Source organism: Melanerpes formicivorus, unplaced genomic scaffold (assembly GCF_026170545.1).
Source record: "Melanerpes formicivorus ecotype bairdi unplaced genomic scaffold, bMelFor1.0.p_v2 SCAF_25, whole genome shotgun sequence".
NCBI lineage: Eukaryota > Metazoa > Chordata > Aves > Piciformes > Picidae > Melanerpes > Melanerpes formicivorus.
Window position 1 is genome coordinate 11,413,002 of NW_027142377.1, and position 11,048 is coordinate 11,424,049.

Here is an 11,048-nt window from a genome sequence, read left to right on the forward strand (position 1 = left end):
CCAGCAGGTCAAGGGATGTTCTCTGCCCCCTCTACTCTGCCCTAGTGAGGCCATATCTGTAGTATTGGGTCAAGTTCTGGGCTCCCCAGGTTCAAGAGAGACAGGGAACTACTGGAAAGAGTCGAGCTGAGGGAACTGGAGCATCTCTGAGGACAGAAGGCTGAGACCTGGGGCAGCCTAGCCTGGAGAAGAGCAGACTGGGAGAGGATCTTCTCTATGCTTGTGAATATCTAAAAGGGTAGGCCATCAAGACTCTACAGTGGTGCCTATCAACAGGATAAGGAGCAATGGGCACAAACTAGACCCAAAGAGATTCCATCTGAACACGAGGAAGGGCTGCTTTCCTGTGAGGGTACCAGAGCCTTGGACCAGGCTGCTCAGAGAGGTTGTGGAATCTGCTGCTCTGGAGAGATTCCAGACCCACCTGGATGTGAGTCTGGGCAACCTGCTGTTGCTGATCCTGTTTTAGCAGAAGTGATTGGACTAGATGATCTCCAGAGGGCTCTTCCAATCCCCCACCATGATGGGACTCTGTGATTGGGTAAGTGACCTAAGCCCAGGCCAGGCAGTACAATTTTGGGTGCTGAGGAAGGGCATGGATGCTGTGCTTGCTGCAAAGGGGGATAGCTGGGTTGGGTTCTGAAGGACTTTCCGGCCCTTTCCCTGTCATAGAGCAATGTGTGATGTTTCCTTCCCTGCAGCTGGGGCTCCTCTGCCTGCCTTCACAGCAAACAACTCTCAGACTCCCATTTGGTGCAGCCTGCTTTGCCTCTTGTCAGGCTTTCTGCGCTATGTGGAAAAGCTTTGGGGTTTGACATGAAGCAGCTGGTTCACAACTCAGCTGGAGTAAGTTGCACTGTGAGTCAGATCAGCTGGAGAAACCTTGTAGCTGGTGGAGATATAAACATCCAGTGCTGGGGCTGGGCTTTTTATTTATAATGTTGCTCCTTTGTTTTGGGTTTGTTTTCCTTTTTTTTGATAAGCTGAGCTGGGGCCAAGCAAAGATCACTGCCATGCTCAAGGTTTTTATATGCATGTATGTCTTGAGTATTCTATCTCATAACACAGGCTTATAAGCCATGGTTGGTGACCCCGTGTCATTAGTAGGATGGAGCTTTCACCTGCATGTTTGCCCCTACTACTAATGCTTCAGGGTAGAGTTTGGTTGGGGGGGGGGTGTGGGGGGGGTTGTTTGTTTTGGGCTTTCCCCCCCTCCCTGTGGTACAGATGTGTCCTCTCCAGCTGTGCCACCAGCTGGGTGGGTGCTTCTACAGCTTAAATGTCAGTGGAGAAGGAGCTTGTGTGGGCGTAGGAGTTTCACATCATTCTATGTGGTAGATAATGGCTTTGGCTTTACAACCTGCTCTGTATCTCTCATCACTTAGCAAGTGTCACATCTACCTTCAAGCTCCTGCTAAAAGCATCCCAGGGATGATAGGCACAGATGTGAGCTCTGAGGATGCCTGCAGGAATGTATTGGGTTGGACTTTTGCTTGTAATTTCCTTAATTTTTGTCTCATTCTGGACTCCACAAATTCTTATGGCTTCTGGGGAGGAACAGAGGTCTGAGAGAGGGGTAAAAGATTGGGTCAGGTTGGCTATGCCCTGTTAGTTTCCATTAAATAGCCTGAAAGAGAAGCCTTTGCACCAAGCACCTGCTCTTGCCACCTTCTTACACAAATATCTTAAGGAGAAGCAGGAGGGAAAAGGATAAAACTATTCCTGAGAGGAGCCAGAGGGTGGCAATGGCCATAGGAATGGTTCCACACGGAAAGGGCTTTGGCAGGTGCAGGCTCCTGTTTTCTGAAACATTTTAAAATAAGCTGCTAAAACAGAGGTTTGAAAAACCCAGCACAAAACCCCAAAGCCCCAGCTGGAGACAGTGATATTTCCTCCTCAGCGTGTGCTGAATCCACTCTGATGAAGATCTCTAGGTATCCCCAGAGTTGCCCTTTACAGATAACTCATCTTGGGGCCTCCACCACCCACACGGAGAGGAGAGATTTCCTGGTGCGTGGGTGGCTTGCTTTTTCTTCTGTAGTCAACCCAAGTTTACTCACTTTTTGCCCTTTGTCACTGGGCCATGCCTTGGTGGTGAGATAGGGTCTACGGCTTGCTCTCTCCCAGGGCCTCCATCTCTTGCTGGTGGCAGCCTGTCACTGACCCCTTGCTGCCAGCAACATCTCCCTACCATCAGCTAGCAGAGGCCAAATATCTTAATTGCAGTATTTAAGTCACTGAAAAAGACACTTTGAGACTGTTAAAAGTTGCAGGCACATCTTTAATGTGTTAGGTACGTGCTAACAAAGTAGCAGTCCTGGTTGTCATCCAGGTGAGGTATTAATGTCACCCAAGGCATTGTCACTCAGCCTCACTAAGAACAAAAAATTGCTCCAGTCATTATGAAATACCCATGAACCAGGTAACAAAGTACTTTGAGCCAACAGTGAATCCAAGCAACATCCCCTGGGGGTATGTCCTGGCCCAAGGATCACTCAGGTCACAACAGGACCGTTCTCAGCCACTGCAGCCTCCAAGAGCTGCTGCTGTTGCTGAGGGAATGCCCTTTGGTCCATCACCAAGTCACTGTCGTGACTGTGGATGGGAGAACAGCAAAATCCCTGTCTGGGTGGGAGAGGTCGGAGTGGGCAGTGCTTTGTATTCTTTGGGCACTGGTGACATCACCTGCAGGTGTCCTAGCCCAGTGGCAGCTCGGTGTATGTTCCAGGGCTGCTCTCACTACATCTGTGCCCAGCTGCCTGCCCCAGTGTAGGCTGCTGTAACCCACATTTGTTGCAACCCCTCCATTCCTGAGCCCCTCTGGACAGGAAAAATTCCTCTCCTTGCTTTTCTTTCTTCCCTGTGCCACCATGGAAGCACCTTGGGTGCTGTGCCTGCTCTGGGTAGTGAAAGCCACTTGTGCTTAGCAGATAATGTAGTGCTGCAACATGGTAAAGGTCAGGCTCCAAGCCTGGCTCAGATAAAGCCTTGTATTTAAGGCATGTGGCTTAAGCTTGATTCTTATCTGCCAGCACCAAGTGAAATAACATTTATCACAATGGATTGGAGAAGAAGATGAAGCTGCCTTTTTTTTTTTCATTGGCATGCTCTATAATTAAAAGCAGGTTTGCTGAGCAGATGCTTGTCCAGGGGAGGTCTGAAGGAGTTTTTGTTTCTCTGCAATACTGGGGGTTTTCAGCTCACTGGCAGTGTCAGAGGTCTTTCCTCCAACCCTCCTCCCCACACACTTCCCAATGGAATGCTGCCAGGGTCCACAGGATCTCCACCAACCTCATTATTCATCCCTCTCCACCTCCCCTCTAATTCCTCCCTCCTCATTTCTATCTGGAAGCCAAGCATCTGAGGGCTGGCAGCATCTCTGAGAGGTGGATGCTGGTGGGAGCTTTGCTAATTGGCTGTTAGCATTCCTTAGTGCCATGGGATAAAAGCTGAGATGTGGCATCTCTGACCTGACATCCATGAAGAGTTGGGGGATGCAGGGAAGAAGGCAGCAGCATGATGAGAGATTTGCAAGCTCTGCTTCTCTCCATCCATGTCCACTGATGAGTGCAGTGCCAGGCTGATGAAACTTAGATGACCTTTGGGACATGGCAAATGCCTCTGAGATGGTTCATAACAATAGGAATGAGGACAGAGTCGAAACGTATTTGTTCTAGGAGGCTGGGGCTGTGAATCGGGGGGGGAAATGCACTCAGAGAAAGAAGGGGTGAAGCTGGTGGTGGTTGCAGCTCTCCAGATAATTGTGGGCTTACATGAGCCCTGCAAAGGCACTAAAATCTCTGGCTTAAATTTAGGTGTTTGAAAGGACAGGCTGTTCTCACTCAGCACTTTCCCCATCACCTTTCTGTTCACATGAGCCACCTACACAGAAACCGAAATGAACAAGGAGGAGAAAATAGACACAGCATCTGCCCACCAGCCCCATGCCCCCGGCAGCCCTAGTGCCTTTCCCAATAACCGCCCCCCCAACCACTGCCACACTTCTGAAGGCCCCAGGATGCTCTGCTGTCCCCAGAAAAGGGGTGATGCCCCAGGGTGGTTCCCACTCCAAGGGGAGATGCTCAGGAAGCAGGTGTTCCCTTGCAGCACTGTGGGTACTGCTGTTGGAGGGTGGGGAAGGAAGCACAAGCCTGATTTTTCTGCCTTGCTGGTGGAGCCCCAATATAGAAAGGTAACAGTGCTGCCAAACTGCTGGAAGGGACTCTCCAGCCTTTCCCTTCTGTTGCTGGTCCCTGCCTTACAATTTTTCCTTAATATATTTTCTTAATTAATTTCCCTTTGTTTTTCCCCCTGCACATTTTCTTTTCCTTCTCCTCCCTTTGGAGCTGCTCAGAGGGGATGGGAACTGAGCTGCTGAATCTAGGGCAGCTGCTGGGAAATGGATAGGGAAGATCCATCAGTGATCAGAATCAACAAGTTGGACCACCCCAGACCCTTGCACATCAGATACGTGTGTGTCTGTCTGGGGGGGCTGAATATGGGGATCTAACCCCTGGGGCCTCCTGGGACAGTTTGTGAAGCAAATGCAAGGTTTTGGGAGCTGGGACCACCTTCCTAGCTCTTCCTGAACGAGTTTTGCAGCTCATCTAGAGAAATGAATGGAGACAGAGCAGTGCTAGCACCAGCTGGTGGAGCAGCATCCGTCACAGAAGGTAGGAGCAGTCTGAAAGCCAGGAGCAGCACATTCATCACCCGGGCACTTGGGCAGTGTGTAGGGCTGTCAGTGGTGAGGAGTCATCTGGGCTAATGAGCCTTGTAGAGGCTGGGGGGACTGGAGCTGGTTCCCTGGAGGTTTGCAGCTCATCTTGGTGAGGATGGTCCCAGTGGCAATGGTAGGGCAGAGGACTTGGCTCCAGAGCTCCAGACTTGGCTGATAAAGGCACACCCTCACAGTGGCAGATGGGGGACAAGATGTCCCCAGGCACCACAGGCTGCTCACCAAGATCTCAGCCAGCACAGCTGGGCTGCTTCACTGGGGCTCCTTGGGGTTTTGCTGGGGCTTATTTTCATGTCCCTGATAAAATTCTCTTCCTTGCAGTGGAGGAGACCAGACACCCCCAGAGTGCTTATAGCCTCACAGAGTCCTAGCATGGTGGGAGACTGGAAAAGACCTCTGGAGATCAGCTAGTCCAAGTCTCCTGCTAAAGAGCAGGTTGCCCAGGATCATGTTCAGTTGGGTTTGAAATCTCTCCAGAGGAGACTCCCCCTACCTCTCTGAGCAGCCTCGTCCAGGGCTCTAGTATTCTCACAGAAAAGTTCTTTCTCATGTTCAGATGGAACCTCTTGAGTTCCAGAGTGTGGCATTTGCTCCTCGTGCTGGTTTTGGGCACTACTATAAAGAGTATGGCCCCAAACTCTTGACCACCTGCACTTCAGATACTGCTAAGCATTGAGAAGATCCTCTCCTAGTCTGCTCTTCTCCAGACTAAGCACCCCCAGGTCTCTCAGCCTTTCCTCCTCACAGAGACACTTCAGTCCCCCAGCATCTTTGTAGCTTCTGCTGGACTCTCCCCAGTAGTTCTGTCTCTCTTGAACTGAGGAGCCCAGACCTAGACCCATTACTCCAGATATACTCTCACCAGGACAGAGTAGAGAGGGTGGAGAAATTCCCTTGACATGCTGGCCATATTCTTCTTCATGCACCCCAAGAGGCCATTGGCTTTTTTGGCCACGAGGGTACATTGCTCCTGGTGAACTTCTTGCATGCCAGCACTCCCAGGTCCTTCACCTCAGAACTGAGCTCTCACAAGGGCTGGATATCAAAGCAGACACCAGCTGATGTCGTCACCTTCCACCCACAATTCAACATTTTCACAGTAACTGGAGCAAGGTGTTGAAAAGTGAGGCATTGTCTGAAGACAACTGTCCCCTGGGTTTAGGGCTGATGAAGTGCCACTGCCTGCTCATTGCTGTGATGGGGGGATGCTGGGCAGGGAGGGGGGCCCGTGTTGCACCCCAGCATCTGCTCCATCAGCAAAGCTCAACCCACAAACACACGTTGTCCTGGTTTTGCTGGTACAGGAGCTCAGGCCAGCCATAGCAGTTCGGAGCTCCAGGGTAGATAACCCAAGCTAGGTGTATCCCAAATCCATCTGTACCATGCTCAGTATAAAGAGGAAATGTACTGGAGGGAGGAGAGTCTCCTGATTGAGCTTCCAGATTTGGCTTCTTTTGACCCTGCTCTTCTTCCTTCTGCTCTTGAGGAATGCTTTCCTGTTTAGTGTGTGCTGTACTGGGCTGAGTATGATTTTATAGACCTCACGCTGCCGTTGGTGTTAGTTTTGTTGTTTCATTTAATCCATTTTCATTTTGATCTGTATGTCTCCTTTCATCTTCCTCCTTCCCCTTCTCTGCTGATGGGGGGGTCATTAAGTGATAGAGAAATTGCTGTCATTTAGCTCCAGATACAGGCTAAACATAGACAGCTTATTTGGTGCCCAGTGTTTACTTGGGGCCTGACCTAAACAGCTCACCTGGGAGAATCAGAGACCTTTAATTTGAGAGTCTTGCTGATGTTTTAATGGATTGGACTGGATTCTTACAAGCATCCATTATGTTTGTGATCTGGATTGGGTGGTTGCTGGGTGAAATTCTCTGGTATTTGTTTCTAGAGTTGCTTTTGAAGCTGTTAGCAGCTTTACTTCTGGTGGTTATTGTTTTGTGGGGTTTATTGCTTCTGGGTGGAGGGTTGGAGGTGCAGCTCTGCTGTGGTCTTTGCCATTAGGTTATGAAATTATCAATTCTTTCCTAGTTACAATGATTTCTGATCTCTATGAAATGACAGTGGAGGAAGAAACTTTGTTATAGCCTTGGGATGATTCCACCACCTTGTTCATAATGTCAGGCATTCTGATGTAGAGGTGGACAGAGTGTATCTGCAGGACCCCCTGCAAAGGGTTCTGAAGCCGTCTCAGCCCCCACAGCAAACACTGCAGCTATTCAGCCCCCGGTGAAGGGTGATGTGGCTGACTTAAGGACTCAAAAAGTGCCAATATTAGTCACATCTGTAGGCAAATGAAATGCACAGAAAAGGGGGGTTCTGCAGGAAACATCACAGGCAGAAGAATCAGAGGTGACCACTCAATCCCTATCCTTAAGTGAGTTGCAAGATATACATAAAGGTTGTAGCCATCATGAGGGTGAGAAAGTTGTTATGTGGTTGCTCAAATGCTGGGAAAGTGGAGCTGATGGTTTGGACTTGGAGGTTAGAGAAGCCAAGCAGTTGGGACCAATGGCAAGAGAAATGGGTACTGACAGGAGTCTTGAGAAAGAGGCATATCCTCTCTCTCTGAAGGTGACTCCTGCTGAGCATGAGGAAGAGAAGAGACGAGACGAGACAAGACCAGGTTGGAAGAGACCTTCAAGATCATCGTGTCCAACCTATCATCCAGCACCATCTAATCAACTAAACCATGGCACCAAGTACCCTATCAAGTCTCCTCCTAAACACCTCCAGTGATGGTGACTCCACCACCTCCTGTCTGGGAATCCCTTTAGAGATGATATTGTATACTAGCCAGGCAAGTGGACAACCACTGAGAATGGTGTTAAGAATCTAAGGGAACTAGCTATGCTGGGGCTGAATTTTTGCTGACCTGGATGACTTACTCAGATGAACTCAGAGTTACTGGACCCATGTGATGCACATCACCATCGTATGCCAACACATCAGCATTATTTAGCTGGAAAGACAACGAGGCAAAAATGTTGGGTGACATGGGTGCTCAACTACATCAACATGCAATAATCTCTCTTCCTCCCCACAGGCTGACATCTCTGCTGTTGAAAAACCATATGATATTCATGGACATGCTTGCCAGGATGTACACAATAATGTCCTGGATGAAGGACAGGTTCTGCTCCCACCTGTACCGATGGGGTTCTCAACCATCAGGAGAGAATATTCTCCTGTGAGATCTATTCAGGAAAGACAACGCACACCACAAGACACCAAGTGGTGTCTCCTCTATGACCATGGGGAAGACACAAGACAATGAGACAGAAAACCTGTTTTGGTCTTACAGGCATGCCTGCAGGGCCCCTCTAATCCTGAATAGAGTGCCTGTCTTCAACGTGAGAGTCCAATCCGCTCACATGGACTAGACCTCTGTTGTTATCCTTGTTTACAAGACATGAGTGTGAAGCCCATTTATGCCATCTAGGAGGCTGCCAGTGGAAACTGGAGCAGCACTTTCCCTGGAAAGCCTCCTGTTTTGTGATAATTTTACCTTTTAGCCCTTCCATGCAGCCCCTTGCACTCACTGTCACCCAGCAGCACCTAACTGTACCATGGAAGGAAAAAGGAAAAAAAACCCAACCCCATCTGCCTCCTCTATGATATGTTTTGCATAAACAATCACAACATCATTTTGCGGTGACAGACTCAAATGCGCGCCCTGGCAGCCAGGAGCTGCCAACCACAGCTTCCTCTAGCCCCAGCACCCGCATCAGGGAGCAAGACAGGGGACAAAGTTCTGAAGTTTCTTCCTCCTGAGGGTTGCCAAGCTCTGCATCAGGCTGCACAGGACAGTGGTGGAGTCGCTGTCCCTGGAGAGGTTGAAAAAGTGCCAAAAGGATTGCCAGGCCCTGGACAGGCTTGTGGATGATGAGCACCCTCTTGAGAGTAAGTGGGGCCCTGCCTCCAGACAGATGGAGGAGAATGACAACAGAGTTTATTGGGCTGTGTGGGTTCAATGGCCTGGCACATCAGAACCACAGGGATACAAGGCTTTGGTGGACACCTGTGCACAATTCACCTCGATGCCATTAAACTCCAGAGGGACAGAATCCACTTGTATTTTCAGAGTAACAGGGGGACCTGGGGATCCCAGGAACTGGTTGCAGTGGAAGCTGAAGTAAGTCTGACTCAATACAAGTGGCAAAATCACCCTGTTGTGGTTAGCCCAGATGCCCCATGCATTCTTCTTGTGCATTTCTTTCCTGTGGTGGTAATGGAACACTGAAACAGGCTGCCCAGACAGGTTGTGGAGTCTTCTTCTCTGGCGACTTTCAGAACCCATCTGGATGTGTTCCTGTGCAGCTTGCCCAGAATGTTCCTGCTTTGGCAGGGGGGTTGTACTCAATGATCTCTGGAGGCCCCTTCCAACCCCTATCATCCTGTGATTCAAGGACACAAAGGGGTACCAGTGGGCATTTGGTATAGCAGCAGTAGAGATGGAGGAAATGAAACAGCTGTTTACCTTGCCTGGATTATCAGAGAACTCTTCTATTGCGAGGCCACTGAGGGTTGAGGAACAAAAGATGCTACCACAACGGCACACCACGAGCAATACTGCATGAACCAAGACTCCCTGATCCCCATCCAGAAGCCAATCCATCAACTGGTCAGTCAATAAGTGATCAGCAAGTCACACTCACCTGTTTGGCCAGTACAGAAGACTAATGGAGAGTGGAGGCTGACAGTAGACTATTATGGCCTAAATAAAATTACCTCACCAATGAGAGTGACATGTTAGAACTTCAGTGCAAGTCCAAAAGCAGCCAAATATGTCAGTTTGCTTTCGCAGGAAGGGGTGTCCAGTACACCTGCAATTATTGCCCCAGGGGTGATACGTCATCCTGCTGTACCAAACTTCACCTGGCTGACATGTGAGTTCCATGTGTTTGAACTAGATGGATTCAATTCACTTTTTGGAGCAATGTCTCATGGACCAGAGGACTACCATCCATGTGGATGCATGTGTGTTGAGGGACAAGAAAAAATAGTATTGATTTAAGTGAGACGTAAATGGTACAGCATAAGGGATGGAATCCTACATCTGGTATTCCAAATGTGCTTTCACTACAACAGAAGGGGAGGAGAACCACCCTCAGCCTGCTGACCATGCACTTCTTCATTCATCCAAGAAGACCATTGGCGTTCTTGGCCATGAGAGCGCATTGATGCTTGCTGGCTCATGGTGAACTACTTGTACGCCAGCACTCCCAGGTCATTCTCCTCAGCGCTGAGGTCATGCAAGGCCTGGATGTCAGAGCAGGCATGGGCTGCTGTTCTCAAACTTTGACACAACTGAACATTTGCACAGTATCTAGAGTGAGGCACTGAAAAGTGAGGCATTGGCTGGAGAAAACAGTCCCCTGAGCTTGGGGCTGATGAAGTGTCACTACCTGCTCATGGCTGGGCTGGGGTGGGGGGGTCTATGTTCCACTCCAGCATCTGCTCTTTTGGCAAAGCTCAGTCCACAGCTACATGTCTTTTCAACCCCTCCAGGGATGGTGACTCTGCACTGCCCTGTGCAGCCTGTTGTGGGGCTTGGCAACCCTCAGAAGGAAGAAACTTCAGAGCTTTGTCCCCTGTCTTGCCCCCTGACGTGGGTGCTGGGGCCGGAGGAAGCTGTGGTTGGCAGCTCCTGGCTGCCAGGGTACAGGGTTGAGTTTTTCACCACAAAATGATATTGTGATTGTTCATGCAAAACATTGTAGAGGAGGCTGCTGGGGTTTTTTGTTTTGTTTTGTTTTTCTCTTCTATGGTAAAAGTGGGTGCTTCTGGTTGACAGTGATGGGACCACTGGCCTTTTTCTGCCCTGGGAACACTGTAAGGAGCACTGAGCACCCACAGCCTGGCACAGAGGTGAAGAGCAGGTGGTGGTGGTGGCAGCATGTGCATGGGGCTATGTACGGGCATGTGCGGGGTGTGTGTGAACAGTACAAGCAGCACACTTAGGAGTGTGCAAGGGGCATACACGTGGTGTAAGGGTGTGAGTGCACAGTGCAAAGGGGGTACGTGAAGGTGCAAGTGAACAGTGCCAGAGGCGTTTGTGTAAGAGTGTGTGCCGTGGGTTGAAGGAGGGGTGTGGAAGGGTGTGAGTGCACAGAGCGAGAGGTATGAGGGCATCGGCGCACAGCACAAGGTGAGGTATGTGAAGGTGGATGTACAGTGCGAGGGGGCGTGTTAGGGCATGAGCACAGGGCCCAAGGGCGGGTGTAAGAGTGTGTGTAGCGCGCAAGGAGGGGGTGTGAGTGGCAGAGGGGCGTGCGGAGGCGTGAGCACGGAGCACCGGGGGATG